Source organism: Tursiops truncatus, chromosome 2, assembly GCF_011762595.2.
Source record: "Tursiops truncatus isolate mTurTru1 chromosome 2, mTurTru1.mat.Y, whole genome shotgun sequence".
NCBI classification, from domain to species: Eukaryota; Metazoa; Chordata; class Mammalia; order Artiodactyla; family Delphinidae; genus Tursiops; species Tursiops truncatus.
Genome location: NC_047035.1, coordinates 139,308,404 through 139,329,152, shown reverse-complemented (window position 1 = coordinate 139,329,152; position 20,749 = coordinate 139,308,404). Strand labels below are relative to the sequence as shown.

At 47.1% G+C, this 20,749-nt stretch overlaps 1 protein-coding gene and 1 non-coding gene across 3 annotated transcripts in view; both read right to left on the bottom strand.

Annotated features, from left to right (window-relative positions):
• SEMA4B (semaphorin 4B) overlaps nt 1-20,749 on the bottom strand; it is an 87,752-nt gene that overhangs the window by 26,138 nt on the left and 40,865 nt on the right. Inside the window, exon 1 of one of the 2 annotated variants that reach the window (XM_073799859.1) lies at nt 12,372-12,388. The exons of the other annotated variant lie outside the window; for it this stretch is intronic. The gene's annotated coding sequence lies outside the window, so the exon portion shown is untranslated. Of the gene's footprint in view, nt 1-12,371; nt 12,389-20,749 lie in introns of those variants that run through there. 2 annotated transcript variants of the gene reach the window in all.
• Nucleotides 20,290-20,363, bottom strand: TRNAV-UAC (transfer RNA valine (anticodon UAC)). Its single transcript has one exon. It is a non-coding gene; the product is annotated as a tRNA-Val (tRNA).

Genomic DNA, 20,749 nt, shown 5'->3' with positions numbered 1-20,749 from the left:
CAGAATTCCGCATGGGACGTGCGCAGCACCAGCTACTTGTAGTTCCAGCATTGCCCAGGCCTGGGACACTTTGCCGCTATTAATGGTGTCAATCCATCTTTAGCCAGTGATGTCCATGTTTCTGTCTGTAGCTAGGACCTCTGTCCTAAACTCCAACTGGCCTCAACATTTCTACCAGGCTCTCTTTTCTGACAGGTATCTTAAATTCAACATGGTCTCAAACCAAGCTCCTGATCTCTCCCTTCTCCCTCCCCAAAACATGCTCCATCTGTGTGAGCCTTTCCCATCTCATTTAATGGCAAGTCCATCTTTAAATTGCTCAGGTTAAAAACCTTAATTCCTTTCTTCTCACTTGCTCCTCACATCCAGTCCACTAGCAAATCTACAGTCTGATCACTTACCACCTCCTGGGGGCCCAGTTACTGCCCTCTCCTGGGTGCTGCAAGGGCGGCCTAACTGGTCTCCTTTCTTCCACCCTTGCGCCCCTTACAATCTTTTCTCAACTCTGCAGCCAGAGGGAGTTTTTCAAAACCAAAGTGAAGTCATGGCACTCCTCTGCTCAAAACCCTCCAGTGGTTCCTTACAGTGGTCTGCAAGGCCCTAGGCTACCTCACCCCTACCACCATTGCATCATCCACTGCTCTTCCCCCATTCACTCTACCCCAGGCACACTTGTGAACACTCTTGTATTAGGACCTTTGCCCTGGCTACTCTCTCTGCCTGGAGCACTCTTCCCAGAAACTGACTGAGTCCCTTGTTTCTGTCAAATCTTTCCTCAAAGATAACCTTGAAGGATCAGAACTTCCCCCAATATTCCCCTTGCCCTGAGATGTTTCTTCAAAGCGCTCATCATCTAAAACACTATATGATTTATTTGTTGTGGTTTTTCTTTATTGTCTGAACTGCCTACCCACCTTCTCACCCCCAAGAATGTTGACTGAGAAGGGAACTAACACATCCCTAGCCTCTAGAACAGTGCCTGGCATATGGTAGGCCCTCAGTAAGTATTGGCTGAACAAATGAATGAATGAATGCAGCCTGAGAGTCATGGAATACTGCTGGTACATGTCAACAAACAACCAGAGCTACTTTTTTTTTTTTTTTTTTTGCGGTATGCGGGCCTCTCACTGTTGTGGCCTCTCCCGCCGCGCAGCACAGGCTCCGGACGCGCAGGCCCAGCGGCCATGGCTCACAGGCCCAGCCGCTCCGCGGCATGCGGGATCTTCCCGGACTGGGGCACGAACCCGCGTCCCCTGCATCGGCAGGCGGACTCCCAACCACTGCGCCACCAGGGAAGCCCCAGAGCTGCTTTTTGATATCGACTTTGGTCTAGGATTCCCCCAAACCGGAAATTATGCAATTAACTTTTTCAACCTAAGCACAAGACTTTGTATTGATCTCCTTTAAATCTATTGGTTCTGGCCCAGATTTCATCCTAGTGAGGTCATTTTGAATATTGATTCTATTATACATTAGGCTTCCTCTCCCAGTTTTGAGTCATCTATAAATCTGATAAGCATTCTTGACCTTGTATTAAAATCATTGATAAAAATATTAGGTGAGCAGACCTAGCACCCACTTCTTGGTTTCTAAATATTACTCTCCAATAAAAGGTTCCAGGACTCCCTGTAGAAATGAAAGGGAAAGTACAAGGTGAGTCTGGGATGTTGTGTTGGGCCGGGAAACAAGGAAGTGACTAAAGACTAATGGGGTCATGTCCAAAGGATATAGGGCCAGCTGGATGACCAAACTTGGGACAATTTGAGCAACAGAAAGCATAAGGAAGTAATGGATTCTAATGCATCAAAATAAAACAATCCATTAGTCCACAGTAAAACTCGGCGAAGCACAGACAGAGAAAGAGAAGGGCTAGAAAGGATGCTTTTCTCTGTAGAAAAGTGCTGCCGGATAAATGTAGAAGAAATGGTAGACTTAGAAAATCGAGATTCAAACAGGGATAATCAGTGGATGCTAAACGTTTGGGTGGCAGATTTTTAGGAAACTATATTAACAAGGTCTCAAAATCTGTCCCACAGATGACTTTTACTAATTACCAGTGGGAAAATGTTTCTCTAAGGGAGAACTCTGGTGGCCACCATCTTTTTCTTTTTTTTTCCCCCAGTGGACACCATCTTAATCAAGTGGCCAAAAGTAATATCACTGGTAGTGGGACTACCTGATATCATTTACCTCCTGATAGGAAGCAATAAGAAATATACAACTCATCAACCATTGTAGCAAAAGTGTCTAAGCCAGATCTAATAATGAGGACACAATCAGATACATCCAGCATTCTACAAGACAAATAACCTGGACTCTTCAAAAAGATCAAACTGATGAAAAGACAAAAAGGACAGGGGAACTGTTTTAGGTTAGGAAGCTAAAAAGACATGATAATCAAATGCAATATGTGAACCTTGTTTGAATTCTGAAGAAAAAAAAAAGCCATAGAGCAATTGGGAAAATTTTAACACACACTGTGTATTTGATGATATTATGGCATTACTGTTCATTTTCTTAGGTTATAATAATGGTATTGTGTTCTTAGGAGAATGTCATTGTTCTTTGGAGATGCCTGCTGAGGTCTGTAGACGTGCAATATCACGATGTCTACAAGTTACTTTCAAATGATTCAGCCAAAACAAGCATGTTCTTTGTGTGTATTAGAAAGAAAGAGTGTGGGGACTTCCCTGGTGGTGCAGTGGTTAAGAATCCACCTGCCAATGCAGGGGACACGGGTTCAAGCCCTGGTCCGGGAAGATCCCACATGCCACGGAGCAACTAAGCCTGTGTGCCACAACTACTGAGCCTGCGCTCTAGAGCCCACAAGCCACAACTACTGAGCCCGCGTGCTGCAACTACTGAAGCCCGCCTGCCTAGAGTCCGTGCTCCATAACAAGAGAAGCCACTGCAATGAGAAGCCCGCGCACCACAACGAAGAGTAGACCCCGCTCGCTGCAACTAGAGAAAGCCCGCGCCCAGCAACGAAGATCCAACGCAGCCAAAATAAATAAATAAAAATTAAAAAAAAAAAGAGTGTGAGTGCTACTATGGCAAAGTTTTAACAGTTGGTTAATATAGAAAGTTATGGGTGTTTTTATATCAGTGTTTTGTAAATTTGCGGCGCGGGGGGGAACTGAGTGAGACAGGGCCAAAAACAGAGCACACTGGAAACCTCCATCCGGGCTGAAACTGATCAATACCCTTTGTAGGTTGAACAATTAGCTATGTATCCTCCTTACTGTACCATTCGGCCCACATTTCTTCATATTATCCATAATAATAATACGAGGGAATCCCCTGGTGGTCCAGTGGTTAGGACTCCATGCTCTCACTGCTGAGGGCCCGGGTTCAATCCCTGGCTGGGGAACTAAAATCCCACAAGCCGCATAGCACGGCCAAAAAAAAAAAAATAACAATAATATGAAAAAAATTGCAAGACATCTTATTGAAATCATGGTACTACCCATAGCATTTCCTTCTGTCTTCTGCTTACAGCTCTTACCTAGAACAGGGCCTGATAGTGGCATGTGGTCAATTAGAATTTGTTGAGTGCCTGAATCTCCATGTCAGGTAGCTTCTCAAGCCACAGCAAGCCTGGCTTGCCCTAGTGTCTTGGCAACACATGGGTTGTCTGACTGCTATGCTCCTCTCTGAGGAGATGAGGCAGGGGCTGATGGAGACTCGCCTGGTGGTTAATTATATCCTGCTCATGGCTGCTCAGACGCTTCAAGTGTGTCTTATGCCAACTCAGTGGCAGGCCCCTTGAGGACAGTAATGGGTCTTGTCTTTGGAAACCCCACTGCCTAGCATGGCACTCAAGCAGGATCTCCACAGGGCAGACAAAATGAGGGACCCAACTGTTGGCCTGGAGATGAGCCCTCTATCCCATGCCCCCAGCATGGTGGCCTCAGGCCTTGTGGGCTCCACTGTCTTCCGTCAGTGTGCTAATTTGTTCTCCCCAGAGCGGAAAAAACAGGAGGATGACAGAGAAAAACCTCATTTGAGCTGACTTCCCGTGGGCTAAAGAGTGGTTCCCAAGCCAACACTGTGTCTCCTGCTCCCCTGTGCCACTCTGGGTTGTAGGCAAGTCTCTCTCAGCCAGAATGCCAGTGTTTATAAAGAGCTCAGGGGGTGGCTTGGAAAGAGTATAAAAAGATGCAGAAAAAGCTTGTGACAAAACTCAACACCCATTTATGATAAAAACTCTCCAGAAATTAGGCATAGAGGGAACCTACCTCAACATAATAAAGGCCATATATGACAAACCTACAGCCAACATCATTCTCAATGGTGAAAAACTGAAACCTCTAAGATCAGGAACAAGACAAGGATGTCCACTCTCACCACTATTATTCAACATAGTTTTGGAAGTCCTAGCCATGGCAATCAGAGAAGAAAAAGAAATAAAAGGAATACAAATTGGAAAAGAAGAAGTAAAACTGTCACTGTTTGCAGATGACATGATACTATACATAGAGAATCCTAAAGATGCCACCAGAAAACTGCTAGAGCTAATCAATGAATTTGGTAAAGTTGCAGGATACAAAATTAATGCACAGAAATCTCTTGCATTCCTATACACTAACAATGAAAGATCAGAAAGGGAAATTAAGGAAACAATCCCATTCACCATTGCAACAAAAAGAATAAAATACCTAGGAATAAACCTACCTAAGGAGGTAAAAGACTTGTACTCAGAAAACTATAAGACACTGATGAAAGAAATCAAAGATAACACAAACAGATGGAGAGATATATCATGTTCTTGGATTGGAAGAATCAATATTGTGAAAATGACTATACTACCCAAAGCAATCTACAGATTCAATGCAATCCATATCAAATTACCAGTGGCATTTTTTATGGAGCTAGAACAAAAAATCTTAAAATTTGTATGGAGACACAAAAGACCCCAAATAGCCAAAGCAGTCTTGAGGGAAAAAAACGGAGCTGGAGGAATCAGACTCTCTGACTTCAGACTATACTACAAAACTACAGTAATTAAGACAATATGGTACTGGCACAAAAACAGAAACATAGATCAATGGAACAGGATAGAAAGCCCAGAGATAAACCCACGCACCTATGGTCAACTAATCTATGACAAAGGAGGCAAGAATATACAATGGAGAAAAGACAGTCTCTTCAGTAAGTGGTGCTGGGAAAACTGACAGCTACATGTAAAAGAATGAAATTAGAACACTCCCTAACACGATACACAAAAATAAACTCAAAATGGACTAGAGACCTAAATCTAAGACCAGACACTATAAAACTCTTAGAGGAAAACATAGGAAGAGCACTCTTTGACATAAATCACAGCAAGATCTTTTTTGATTCACCTCCTAGAGTAATGGAAATAAAAACAAAAATAAACAAATGGGACCTAATGAAACTTAAAACCTTTTGCAAAGCAAAGGAAACTACAAATAAGATGAAAAGACAGCCCTCAGAATGGGAGAAAATATTTGCAAACAAATCAACGGACAAAGGATTAATTTCCAAAATATATAAACAGCTCATGCAGCTCAATATCAAAAAAACCAAACAACCCAATCAAAAAATAGGCAGAAGACCTAAATAGACATTTCTCCAAAGAAGACATACAGATGGCCAAGAAGCACATGAAAAGCTGCTCAACATCGCTAATTATTAGAGAAATGCAAATCAAAACTACAATGAGGTATCACCTCACACCAGTTAGAATGGGTATCATCAGAAAATCTACAAACAACAAATGCTGGAGAGGGTGTGGAGAAAAGGGAACCCTCTTGCACTGTTGGTGGGAATGTAAATTGATGCAGCCACTATGGAGAACAGTATGGAGGTTCCTTAAAAAACTAAAAATAGAATTACCATATGACCCAGCAATCCCACTACTGGGCATATACCCAGAGAAAACCATAATTCAAAAAGACACATGCACCCCAATGTTCATTGTAGTACTATTTAAAATAGCCAGGTCATGGAAGCAACCTAAATGCCCATCGACAGACGAATGGATAAAGAAGATGTGGTACATATATACAACGGAATATTACTCAGCCATAAGAAGGAACGAAATTGGGTCATTTGTAGAGACGTGGATGTATCTAAAGACTGTCATACAGAGTGAAGTAAGTCAGAAAGAGAAAAACAAATATCATATATTAATGCACATATATGGAACCTAGAAAAATGGTACAGATGAACCGGTTTGCAGGGCAGAAATAGAGACACAGATGTAGAGAACAAACGTATGGACACCAAGGGAGGAAAGTGCCGGGGGTGGTGGTGGTGGGATGAATTGGGAGATTGGGATTGACATATATACACTAATATGTATAAAACAGATAACTAATAAGAACCTGCTGTATAAAAAATAAATAAAATAAAATTCAAAAAAAGAGACGAAGAGAAAAGCAACACTTCCTCTTTGCCCCCAGTCAGCAAGATGCAGGCATCAAGTCTGGCCCTTTCTCTGTCTACACTTACACAGCCTTTGCCCATCCATCCTCACCCTCCTTCCTTCTCTCTCTCTCTCTCTCTGACGTTCTGTCTCTCATGTACACACAAACACACACATAAGAAAGATAAAAATGCAAGAATGAGAGGTAAAACGCACATACGAGTACATGCAAAGAAGCCAAACAAAACAGGGCCACATGCCTCTCAGGCAGACAAGGAAACTTTAGGGATGACAAGAATATTCCATATCTTTTTTTTTTTTTTTTTTTTAGCGGTACGCGGGCCTCTCACTGTTGTGGCCTCTCCCGTTGCGGAGCACAGGCTCCGGACGGCGCAGGCTCAGCGGCCATGGCTCACAGGCCCAGCCGCTCCGTGGAATGTGGGATCTTCCCGGACCGGGGCACGAACCTGTGTCCCCTGCATCGGCAGGCAGACGCTCAACCACTGTGCCACCAGGGAAGCCCCTCCATATCTTGATCTGGATGTTGGTTTCCCAAGTGTATACAAATATTAAAATTTCTCGAGCTGTACACTTAAGATCTGTCCATTTCCCTATGTGTAAACGTATACCTTATACCTGTTATCATGCCGGTGGCGGGGGGGGGGGGAACTCTAGAGACTGAAAGGTAAAAAAAAAAAAACAAACAACACCTCACCTGTAGAATCAGGTGAAAGAAGAAAATGAGACTAGCTATACAAGGGGGAGAAAGTGAAGAGAAATATGAAAGGCTACAAGAGAAAGAAAATAAAGGGAAGCACGGCTAAAAATATAAAGCAAATGAACACACGAGTCCACTGTCCTACTAAACTGCTCAGCGCAAAGGAAACAGGCAGCGGAGGCTCAGGGCAAGTGCTGGCAGTGGAATGGTCAGTCCAGACCACAGTCAGCCTCTCAAGCCATCAACACTCATTAATCATCTATAGGTACAGCCTCTGCCCAGGTGCAGGCCAGCCCTGTCCTTGGGTACGCATGGCTCCTGCCAGGCTGCCCCCAGCCGGGCCTGCCCGCTCTCATTCCCACCCAGGGGAGCCTGGCTCTCCAGCCCCCACAATTCTACTCTGGAGGCCATGGCTTTGCTTTGTTTGCTGGCCGTGGAAGAGGGGCCTCCTGCCAAGCCCAGCGGAGCTTGAACCCAGGGTCCCACCCGCCCCCTCCTGGAGTAGCACTCAAGCTCCTCCCATCCCCGGGTTCTGGCTGGCAGGCTGCCCAGTAAGGCCTTGAAGACACGCACTGGCTAAGGCCCAGCTCCCAGGGCCTTGGCCCCCTGCCACCGTCCCCTCGTAGCCCGGAGCCCTCCTCTCATGCCAACCTGCAGCTGCAGCTCCCCACCTGCACTGGCTGGGCACACTGCTGCTGTCTCCTCCTCCGGGGCTTGGCTGCAGCATCAATACATTTTGATGAGGAAGTGACACCAGCTGGCCCACCCTGTGTGTGCTTTTAAGTCAGCCAATGAGTTCCAGATCCCAGGGTGGGGGGTGCTGGGAGCTTCCCTGGGGCAGTGCCCTCTGCAGCAGAGGGCATTCACAGGGCCAGCACGAACACTGCCTTCAAATCTCACAGGTGGCTTTTAACCGGAGTCTGGCAATAAATGTAAATGGCCTCATCTCTGTTCCCCAAACCGCACGCCCCTCCACTGGTCCCTTATGTTGCTTGCTCTTCCAAGTGATTAGAATCCAGGGATGGGGACCTCTCCGGCAGTCCAGTGGTTAAGACTCTGCCTTCCAATGCAGGAGGTGCAGGTTCGATCCCTGGTCGGGGGGAACTAAGATCCCACATGCCGTGGGGTGTGGCCAAAAACTAAAAAAAAAAAAAAAATCCAGGGGAGGAACACACCAGTTCTTCCATAAGGATAATCTCAGCACCATCCATCATTCTGGGGACTGTGAGCAAGCCACACGATCTCTCCGAGCCTCAGTTTCTTCATCTGTAAGATGGGAACGCTAACAGTACTGCCTGGGCTGTTAGGAGAGCTGATGAGACAGTGCACATAAGGTGACTGGCAGCACTGGCCTGTGGTGAACGCACATTATATTATCAGTTCACCTCATTACTTAAAAGTGGCCGTGACCATCTTAGATGCCCAACCCAGAGGACCCCCTTCCGGGCTCTCCGCTCAGGTTCAGCCGCCTCCTACAAACCTAGAGCTGAGGGTGCAACTCTTACAGGGAGAAGGAACCGGCCTGCCCAGCCCAGGCCCCGGGTGTGCCCGCTGTGGTGAAGAGCCTGCCGCTCTCCCCAGCGCCACCCCTGCTGGGGCCTGTCGGGGCCTGAGCTGGCCACTCCCTGGGAGGGGATTCCCCCTACCCCACAGGGCTGTGGTGCAACCAGCAGGGTTCAGCCTGCCCCTGCCTCGACACGGTAGAACACAAAGTTGCCACTGTCATGTCCCTGCCCCCAAGACAAGTTCAGGAGGGCCTGTGTGCCTGTGCCCGCAGGCCTGCTCCCCAAAGGGGCCTGGAGACCCTGGGTAACTGGCCTGGCTGATGCTTGGCAACTGTCATCCCGCAGGGGCACAATTAATGCTCAGAGACTCTCTTTCCCCTGAAACCACTGCAGCCACTCACAGGTGGGAGGTAGATGTTCTAGGCCAGGTAAGGATGGGGAGCGAGAAGCATAAGGGTCTAGGACACAGTCTGGTTTCTAGTTTGGCTTATCAGACCTGAGGCCCCTCCATTCCCAACATCTCAAGAAACCAGGAATCTACCTCTCCGTTTGCCCCCAAGTTCTTCTTCCGTAAATCCTACTCTGAGCCCTAGACCCCTGGCCATTGCTACATGAAGGGAAAGAAAACCCAGCCAAGGCCCTTCCTCCACCCCAGGGAACTAAGCTTCCTTTCCAGAGGACCAAGGCTCTCCCCTCCCAAAGAAGAGGGGCTCTCTGACTTCTGCAGTTTCCCAGTCACCTTAGGTTACCTGGTGGCTACAACTCTTTCTCCCAGACAGAGAGCCTTGCTCTTGGTTCCAGCACTGCCTGTGGAGAGTGGACCTAGACAGGTGAGCCCATCAGGTGGGGGACTGAACAGGTGGGTTCCATTGATTTCCTGTGGCTCCGAAGACTGCTTTGATAGGATGGAGGGAGGAATGCATTACCTTGGTGATGTGCCCACTTGCCACCCTAAAGCAATGGCACCAGGAGACAACGCTCACAGAAAGCCAATGTGAGGGAGGCACCAAAGATCCATGCTTGGACAGGGATCTTACATACCAGCTACCTAGGCCCGAGATTCCTGGGACACCTGACAGCACCATTTACGTGCTGAGTGTCAGGCTGGAGGATGCCACGAGGCTCTGAGCGGGCCCAGCTTGGCTCTAGCAAAGGAGGGGGCTCTAAGGGGCCTGGACCTGGGGCCTGACCCACCCAGTCCACAGGGACCCCATAAGCCCCCTGAAAGGGAGCAGACCTGCCTTGCTTCTCTCAAACTCTTTATCTAAGAGCCTTAGCTCTTTCCTTACAGCCTGTGAGCAGTGGAACTGAGCAGGGAGCCCCTTAACCACCAGGGTCGGCTTCAGTGAGTTGTGAACCCCAAGAATGATACGCCACTTCTGATGAGAGGGATCTGAGCTTTCAACTGATTTCAAAAAGATTGTTGCCCTCCTCCCCGCGAAAAAAAAATAGTAAAGAATAATTTCTTTGAGGTGTGTTAGTCTGAAGACAAAGCGAACTTTCAGAATTAGCCTTTATCAGGTAAAAAGAAATTATACCTCACTTAGGAGTAGTTATATAACCTTGACATGAATTATTTGGCAAACTATTCCACCCAGAGCAAAGCTGACACTTATAAGGCTAACATTGATTGCGCACTTACTATAAGCAAGCCACTGTGCTGAGTTTTTTACAACCAGTCATTTATTTAATTCTCACAACAGGATGAAACAGGAATTATGATACTCCCACTTTACAGATGAGAAGTGGGGCATAGAGAGGTCCAGGGACTTGCTACGGTCACATAAGTGGTAGGTTAGGACTAGGACCAGAAACTAGATCTGAATCCAGAATACCATGTAGATGCTCTACATATAGTTAGAATTTCAACCAGGGCTTTGTCTCCAGTTATAGCCATCCTCCTCTTGATAATATAAGCTGCTGTTCTTTCCTCCCTCTCTCCCTCTCCCCTCCTTCCCTTCCTTCTTTCACTCACTCAACAAATAGTTCTTGTGCACTTGCTGCCTTCTAAGCATCACTGAAGCTGAAGGAAACTGACACGGTTCTGCCTTCACAGAGCTTCCAGTTCATCAAGATTCCTCAAACTCTTCTTTCCAGAGAATACCCACCCTTGTCCACATTTCTTTAGACACTTTCACTCACTTATTCCTTTGTCTCCAACAAAAGGCCAACCTGGCAGAGCACCAGAAGTGCTCCCAGGCTTCACAGGCTAGAATCGTGCTGTTTTCAACTGATTTCCAGAGTTGCTCCTCTGAGCTCCCTCGGTACTCTGCTCAGATTTCCATCAAGTCACTCATGATGCTGTAGTGAAATACTCATTTACACATCACATCCCTCTCTTCCCATCTCTTCCATAAGCTCCTTGAGTGCAGGGACCAGACCTGCCTAACTCAGGTTTTTAATCTCCAGCCCCAGTAAACGTTTGGGAATAGCAGGCACCCAGTAAATATTTACTAAATGAATAAATGGGTTTTCTGTTCTAGTTGACTGTCTCAAATCATTTCCAAATGATTCATTCAAGTGTTCCTTTCTGGATCTCTTTGTCCACATTGCTCTTAACCTTTTCAAAGGAAAGGCACCTCACTGATGTGGGAAGTCCCACTTCCCTGCTTTAGGGCTGCCAAAGGATTTCTTGCTCACACAGTCTCAACAGATTTGTTGGCTTCAGAAGAGATGGTATTTAGGAAAGCTGTTGAATGCTTGGCTCCTGGGGATTAATTTAGGGCAATCCTGTCAGATAAAAGCAAGAGCCCCAAGGCATAGGACCTATGCACCAGGGAGAGAGGCTCTTTCGGCTCTCCTCAAGGTGCCAGCCTCCATTTCCCATCTTTGGTTCACCTGCTGCCAGTGTCCATATCTTTAGATCACCTGTCACCAAAAGTTTGAGCCCCGGGTTGCAAGGAGAAATACCACAGATTTCCCTGAGCTTCAGTAATAATAACCACCGGAGGAAACAGTCACAGCCTGGAAGTCAGGAGACTAGGTTCAAATCCTGACCTTCCCAACTCACTGTCATCTTGGGAAGTAATTTAACTTCTCTGGATCCATTTTCTCCTATGGTAATAAGGGGTGGGTCCTGCTGGATTTCTATATCTCTTCCAGTGCTAAACCATCTACAGGGGAAAAAAAATTTTTTTTGATTGTGTGCTTCCCTGTCCTTACGGCATTCGACCCTTACAAGAAACCTGTGACTCATAAACCAAATGGCATACTCACATTACAGGTGAGGAGATGTGAGCAGAGGTTGACGACCTTACCCAGGTGACCCAGGGCCCCTGAGTCTTTTTGCCAGACCAGAATGGCTCCAGGGAGGCCACTAGAGCAGCCTCATTTCCAGGACCCCAACTTCCTTTCCCTCCTAACCCCTATGTCCACTTTGTCGCTCAGAGAGTAGAAGCTATGACAAAGAGCCTAACTCAGAGGTCAAACCCAGACCATTCCGAGGAGGGGCCAAGGCCTTTCCCAAATTCCAAATGATCTCCCTCCAGGGCCAGGATTACTGCCTCTCAGCTGCAGGTTTGGCTCAGAGGCCCCAGGTGGCCATGGGAACGTGGGCCCGGCCTTCTGCGCTGCCATGACAACAGGCTCCCTCAGTGGCGGGCGCCGGTGCCCAACAGAGCGTGCAGGTGGCGCCCTCTTGGGAGAGGGGCCAGGCGGGAAGTGAGGGGCAGGGGCGGCGGCTGCCTCGGGGTTGCCTCCGCTCCCTCCGCCTCCTCCCGGGGCCGCGGCTCCCGACCTTCCTGTTCCCTGCGCCTACCTGAGTGTCACGGCCCGCGCGCAACCACCGCCCACGACAGGGTCACCTCTGCGCGGCGGCGCAGCCCTTCTTCTCGGGGTGTCCCCAGACTCGTCCCTGCTTCCAGGCCGGCCCAACTCCCTGGGGACCCGGGATGTCCCCGCGAATACCCTCGGTCCGGCGCTGCGTCCCCGGAAATGGAGGGCTGCCGCCAAGCCCCGCCCCGCCCGTGTTGATGGAATTGTCCAGAGGCGCCCTCCGGGCCTCGCCCGCTGTCCAGCAGTCCCCCGCCTCTGCCCTCGGGCGTTGATGGCGACACTAGGCTCGCTACTAGTCCCAGTCGGAACTTGTCCCCGCGACGGCTCGGCGGCTCCCTTAGGCCGTGGAGCCTATGGGGCCGCCCCCTCCCTGACCTTGGGAGCCTCTGCCTGGCCTGACTTAGGCCCCGCAGGGGGCAATCTCGCTAGCTGGAATCCGGAGGGCCGGGTTGTTACACTAGATCTGTTGCCTAACCAAACTTGGTTCCCCTTACCTGCGCATGCATAGTAAAGCCAATTTACTGACACCAATCTACTACCACCCACCTGGCTGTGTTACCTAGGGTGAGTTTCTTAACCTCTCTGAGCCTCGAGTTCTTCATCTGGAAAGTAGGCCTCAGAACAGTAGGGACCTCAGAGGGTTGTGAGAAATTGCAATTATGTAGGCACACACCTGGCACATGGTCAACTCTCAATAATGGTAGCATTGTTTACAGTAAGAGGCAAGGGAGAGCCGAACCGCAGAGCCACCCGCCACGAAACCACCCATGTCTCTGCCCGCAGGGAATGCTGCCCACCGCATCCCTTAACCTGCCACGGGCCGCGCTGTGGGAGTGAAACGAGACGAGGAGATGTGCGGGAGGGGTGAGAGATATGGTTGTAAATAGTGTTTAGCGTTTATCAAGTGACCTTGGCTCATCCCTCTCCAGCCCTTGCCTCCTGGGTCTCCTATCTTCCAGGAAAGCAACAGCAGCTCTTAGGGCAGTTCCTGAAACAACCAGCTCTGGCCGTGTAAGTGGCTGAGCTGGCCAGAGCTGGCTGGTCAAGGGGCTGGTGAAAACAGAGGCCAAGTGCCAGCCTTTTCCCAGGCCAGGCTAGGCTTAAGTGCCCGCCATTCCTCTGCTGCCTCTCCTCTAGACAGAGTGGGGTAAGGGACTGCCAGACTCCCCACAGAATGCTCTCCCACACATAGAAAGAAGTGGCTATTCTGTTGTCTGTCTACAAAAGTGAACACATATTTACTACCATAAAGTTTTTTCATAAACACAATGAAAAATATCACCCTACCCAGAGACCACTAGCGTTAATATTTTCTAAAACTTTGTTTTGAGATACAATTTACATGCCTGTAAAGTGCATGATCTTAAGTCTACTGCTGTTAATATTTTGGTGAAGATACTCCTGTCTCCTTTCTACGCAGTTAAACATTTACATTTTTTAGAAAAAAAGAGTATTCAGTGCATACTCTTTGTGACTTTTCCCTAGGACAGCAATATATCACAGACATTTTTCCTTAACATCAAAAATTCTCTCATACCTTCATTTTTAGTGTATTCTATTGTATGAATGTGGCATACATTTTTAACCAAGTCTCTACTATTGGACATTTAACTTATTTTACTAATTTTTCATTATCATAAATAATGTCCAGATGAGCATCCTTATCAATAAGCCTTTACATACTTCTTCATTACCTTTTGTTCTTTGTATTCTTCCTTCCTACTCACAGTCTCCAATTAGTGGTCGCTGTGTTTACACCTAAGGTGGTGCACTTTATTTGTGCAAATGGCTTTAAAAATAGTCCAATCACTTTATTAACTCTGCCTTCCACACACTACTGGATTGGTGGGGGAGACAGGAAGATATGCAAAAATCAGCACTGCTCAGTTTCCTGCACACGGAGCGCGTCGTGTCCTGCTGAGCCCGGGTTGTTCAGAGGAGCTTCTGAAATATAGGCCTCCCCGTGGGGCCTCAGAGCTCCAGAGGGCTTTAGGCAACCCTGACCCTTTCCGTCTCCAGTCCAGCCCAGAGACCCCAGGAAAGAATGCCGTCCACGTCCACGACCCGCCCCCCCTTCTCTCTCTCCATCATCTTTTGTTTCTTCTCTCTCCTCTTTTTTCTGCCCTTTCTGCCCACCTCCTTTTCCTGCCTGTCCTCCTCCTCCAAACTTTTTCCAGCCTTTTATTGAAAAAAAGAGAAACATCTTTAATGTACTGAAAAAAGGCCTTATCTTTAACATTATTGATCCCCCTCCACCCACCTCCTTTCCTGGCTGTGGGACCTCAGGTGCAGAGAGGCTTGAGTTAATCACCTTCTCAGTTCACAGCATGTTATCACCATGGTCTGCACAGGGTCCCTGATTCATGTGGCTGTTCATTTCCTTTTATCTTTCCACTTCCTTCCACCCCTCCCCGCACGGGCTACCATTTTAAGGTGTTTAATATATGCTTTTGTTCATATGCCTTCTTGCAAGATGTATTGTGGGGCTTCCCTGGTGGCGCAGTGGTTAAGAATCCGCCTGCCAATGCAGGGGACGCGGGTTCGAGCCCTGGTCCGGGAAGATCCCACATGCCGCAGAGCAACTAAGCCTGTGCACCACAACTACTGAAGCCCACATGCCTAGAGCTTGTGCTCTGCAACAAGAGAAGCCACTGCAATGAGAAGCCCGCACACCACAACGAAGAGTAACCCCGGCTCACCACAACTAGAGAAAGCCCGCAAGCAGCAACAAAGACCCAACATAGCCAAAAATAAATAAATAAATTTATTTTAAAAAAAAAAGTTAATTCCTGCCCCAAGGTCACAAAGATATTCTTTAACATTTTACATTATTTTTTTTAATTTAAAAAATATTTATTTATTTATTTTTGGCTGTGTTGGGTATTCGTTGCTGTACGCGGGGTTTCTCTAGTTGCAGTAAGCGGGGGCTACTCCTCATTTCAGTTCGCGGGCTTCTCCTTGTGGTGGCTTCTCTTGTTGCAGAGCACAGGCTTTAGGCATGTGGGCTCAGTAGTTGTGGCTCACGGGCTTAGTTCCTCCGCGGCATGTGGGATCCTCCCAGACCAGGGATCGAACCCATGTCCCCTGCATTGGCAGGCAGATTCTCATCCACTGCGCCACCAGGGAAGCCCTACATTATTAACTTCATAGTTTTTTGGACACATTTAGGTCTTTAATCCATATGGAGTCCACTTTTTCATGTGATGATAGATTTCATGAGATTCAGGTGTTTTTTTTCCATAAAGTGAATTACTTTTCCCAAAACCATATTCCTGTGGGTCTCAAACTTAAGCATGTATAAAAATCACCAAAAAGCTTGTTAAAAGCACAGATTGCTTCCCACTCTTGGGCATATACTCAGACAAAGCTATATTTGAAGAGACACATGCATCCTTATGTTCATAGCAGCACTATTTACAAGAGTCAAGACATGGAAATAACCTAAATGTCCATTGACAGATGGATAAAAAAGATGTGGATATATATATATAATATATATATATATGAATATTGCTCAACCATAAAAAAGAATGAAATAATGCTATTTGAAGCAACATGGATGGACCTAGAGATTATCATACTAAATGAAGTCAGAAAGAGAAAGACAAATACCATATGATGTCACTTATATATGGAATCTAAAATACGACACAAATGAACATATCTATGAAACAGAAGCAGACTCACAGACATAGAAAACAGACTTGTGGTTGCTAAGGGGGAAGGGGGGTGGGGGAGGGAAGGATTGGGAGTTTGGGATTAGCAGATGCAAACTATTATGTATATGATGGATAAACAACAAGGTCCTACTGTATAGCACAGGGAACTATATTCAGTATCCTATGATAAACCATAATGGAAAAGAATATTAAAAAAGAATGTATATATGTGTATAACGGAGTCACTTTGCTGTACAGAAGAAATTAACACAACATTGTAAATCAACTATACTTCAATAAAATTTTTTTTTTAAAGCACAGATTTCTGGGCCCCACCCAGCTGATTCAGGTGGGACCCCAAAATTTACATATCTAATAAGTTCCCAAGTGATGAGATGATGCCACTGCTGCAGGTGGAGAAAGCTAACTTTGAGCACAACTGCCATGTTCTTAAAACCTTTACCTCGTTGAGTTTTTTCTCTACCTCACTGGCATCTCCCATAATACCCTACACTTCTTGGCTGTCCTCCACCCTGCACCCCTCCCCTACCTCTCCCAGGTCTCCTGGGACGTGAGGCTCCATCCACACATTTCATGATCATATCCCCATGCCTCTCCTGAACCACACTCTTCCATCCTCTGGTAAATGCCCTGAGGTTGTCCACCCACCTCCTGGCCGCTCCCCTGTAGTCACTGGAGACTTTGGCACATGGCTTCCCATCCTTCTCTTCACCTAAAGTCCTGTCATTGTCCTTAATGACTTCAGCATCCACGTGGAAGACACGTCCTAAATCTGGTTTCTCAGATCTCCAGTGCCCTCCCCCACTCACCTCAGCCACCACTCCCATTTACTGCCAGTAATTGGCTCCATTTCCAAGGTCCTCAGTTCAGGCATCTCTCTCTCTGGCACAGTCTCTTTTCCTTCCAGCTTTCTGGTTTAACAGACTCCCTCTGACCCTTCTTGGACCTCACCAGCATCTCTACCTTCTCCTGATCCATCCCATTTCTCCTTCCCCTTCCTTCATTCCCTCCTTACCCAACTTAGATTCCACGATTCACCATTCCAACAGCGTTATTGTCTCAGTTCCCTAAACTCTGTTGCTGCTATATTTTCACTGTCTGGCAAAAGCCATGGATGAGCTCTGTGATCCACCTTCTCAGTGCTTCTTCCTGAGCAGTGGCTGGGGAGCGCCACTCAGGGCAGAAGGTTCCACTGCAAAGTCCAGGTCACCAGATGGACCCTCACCACCACCTGGCTGTCCTACTCATTTCTGTGGTCACCTCTCTGTACCATTCTCTGTAACAACCCTCTTCAACCTTCTCCCCAAGCTTCCAACACCCTCCCTTTACTTCACATACAGAATAGAAGTCATCGGATGGGGTCTCCCTTATCTTTTTCCTAATTGCATTGAGAGAGACCCAGGCAACTTTCAGGAAAAGGGTGGTAGTCTTGTGCTAGGTAGAGAACATGCCAAAACCTGGTTACAACCAATGCAGTTATTTTAAATGTTTCAACACAACAAATTAGTGCTTTTTAACATACCCACACAAATACAATGGCTATAGGTACAAATACATTTGGTAATAACATCATGTGTCTAAATGTGAGGACCTTCCAGAATGTGGGACCCTCCTGGGCACCAACAGACCCCGCTCATCGCCCTCCACTTCCTAGACTTTTTTCCAGCACAGTAGAGGTTCCCCGCCTTCCCTCCCCACCCGTGGCTGCACATTGGAGTCACTTGGGGAAGCTGGCTGCACCTGCAGATCATTTGAATCAGAGCCTCTAGGGGAGGGCCCAGACGTCAGCATTTTCTAAGCTCCCCAGGTGATGCCAGCTTGCATTCGAAGCTGAGAAACCTACACTGTAGGAACTGCTCCTCCTCTGTCTATCCCCTCACTGTACTTCCTCCCCACTCCCTCCCTCTCCACTGGTTTACTCCTAAAAGCTTTTAAACATGCCCAAGTCTCTCCCACTTAAAAAAAATATTACCCTTGAACAACATGGGGGTTGGGGGTACCCACCCGAGCCATCCAAAACCCTCCCTTACAGTTGGCCCTCTGTATCCATGGTTCTGTGTCCGCAGATTCAACCAACTGCAGACCGTGTAATACATATGTATTGAAAAACATCTGCATAGAAGCGGAACCGCGCATTTCAAACCCTTGTTATTGTTCAAGGGTCCACTGTACACATGCACACAAATAGCCTTTGACTCCCATCCCGCTGTCTACTCCCTCCCACCCCAGGGCTCTTACCTGGAAGGTTCTCCTCCAGTTTTAAGCTGTACAGAGACTGGTGACTCCTAGTTCAACCCTTAGCACCACTTCTCAAACTTTCATATGCACTCGGATCACCTGGGCGATCTGGTTAAAATGCAGATTTAGATTCTGCAGGCCTGGGCGGGGGACTAAGATTCTGCATTTTAACAAACTTGTGTGTGCTGCATGCCGATATTGTGCTCAATCTTCAAGCAGGAAAACTTCATTTTATTTTTTACTTATTTTTTTAGTGGGAATTTATTTATTTTTTTGCTGCACCGCGTGGCATGTGGGATCTTAGTTCCCCGACCAGGGATCAAACCCAGGTCCCCTGCACTGCAAGTGTGGAGTCTTAACCACTGGACAGCCAGGGAAGTCCCAAGCAGAGAAGCTTTAGACCCCTGCTCAAGGTCTCCTTGGGAAAGCCTCCTCTGACCTTCCTAAATTCTATCCCCACCATCAGACACTCTCAGCTCGGCTTGTCTCCTTCCCAGCACTTAACCCTATTGCTATCTGACATTGTGCTTATGATTATTTTATCACAGCCTACTCCACCAGAAAATAAGCCTTCCGCGAAGGCGTGGGACATTTCCATCTGGGTTTGCTTGCCAGTTGTGCTGCCATTGTGTTGCCTCACGCAGTGCCTGGTACACAGCAGGTGCCCTATTTGTAAACAAATGTAAACCTTTGTAGGAAGTATGAAGGAATACCTTGCTCAGTCAGTCAAAGGAGCAGTTCCTCTTTCCGCCCTAAAGTCCCAGGCCCTCTTTGTTCTCCTTTTAGCTCCTCACCTCACTCTAGGCTCTGGTCCCCAAGACCAGGAGCTGAGAAAGCGATGCAGGAGATGTCTGGGTTAAAAGTCTCTTCTCTGCCCCCAGGCATGACTTAACTCCCCCAGACAACCCAAAGGAAACAGGCCCAACAAATCTTTCTAGTTCCTGGCCAGCAACTGATCTTTTTTGTTATTATTGTTAAGTGTTGCGTGGAAGGGTTAAAGCATTTACAGAAAGCGAAGGACCTCTCTCCAGCCCTCCATGACGACTCTTGAGATGCTCTGCAAAAGGTCAGATGTTTCCAGAATCTCAACACACAGCCTGTGTCTGTTTAAAGGGAAAGACAACAAGTTCTCGGCCCCCAGCCAGCCCTCATGGGCAATTCTCGCCTGGCTCTGTAGGCAGCCAGCCAGATGCCTGGCCAAAGAGTACACCCACCCCCGCCCCCTCTAGATGGCCCTGGGCAGGCCAGAACTCTCCAGCCCCCAGCCTGGAGTCCCTTCCCCTGGGGAAGGCTGGCATCTGACAAATAGGGCACGCATACCAACTGCTTGGGCCTGTGATGCACGAGGAATGGGGGGGAGGGGCAACTTCCTGTGAACATTGAATCTTTTCAGCTGGAAGGGACTGTATTCTGACCCTGTCACCTTAGAGATGAGGCTCAGAGAGGGGTGGCTGTAAGGTAGTGTAAGAATATCCTAACCCAGTATCGGGAAACCTCGGTTCAGAATCCAGTTCAGGTGCCCTGAGCTGTGAGATCTCGGGCACAGTGTGGGTCCTTTCTATGTGTCTGTATCTATTTGTAAAAAGTTTGTACGAATACCTCCCACCCCAGGTAGCTTGCCCAAGATCACACACAGCACAAACCAAGGTTTTCTGACTCCCAGCCAAGGGCCCAGTCCCCTCCAGAGGTGAGCAGACTACCTTAAGCACTGATTGATAGTGAAAAGTTGCTGAAGACACAGTTAAATAGGGACTTCCCTGGTGGTGCAGTGGTAAAAAAAAAGACACAGTTAAATAACTTTGTCTTTTATTACTTAATCATGTTCTTTGCACAAACCAAAAAAAATTCATATTCCCACCCCCTGGAGGAAATAACTGCTAATATTCTGGCATTTATCCTTTTGCAATGTCAAAGCATATATAAGGTATATATTTGTATATGTTTGTTTGTTTTTCTTGGCCGTGCAGTGCGGCCTGTGGGATCTTCCCCAACCAGGGATTGAACCTGGGCCCTTGGCAGTGTAAGTGCAGAGTCCCTAACCACTGGACCACCAGGGAATTCCCTATATACTTTTTCAACAATGAGATCATAGGAGATCTACCTATCTATCTATCATCTATCTATCTACACTTTTATATACATATTGCTCTTTTCCATATAACTTTTCAGTGGACAATTGACATCCTTTCACGTCTAGATATAGTTGGATAAATGAAGCATTCTATAGTTTGTTTAATCTCCTATGTCTAGACATTTAGGTTTTCAATTTTTCATTATGAGCAATAAAAATCCATCTTTATTCACTTGTTCTGTTATTTTCTTAGGATAAATTCCTCACTGTGGACTGTTGGATCAAAGTGTCTGTGTATTTTTAAGGCTTCTGATACATGCTGCCAGACTGTCCTCTAGAAAAGCTGTGATAATTGTTATTTCTTCAAACAAC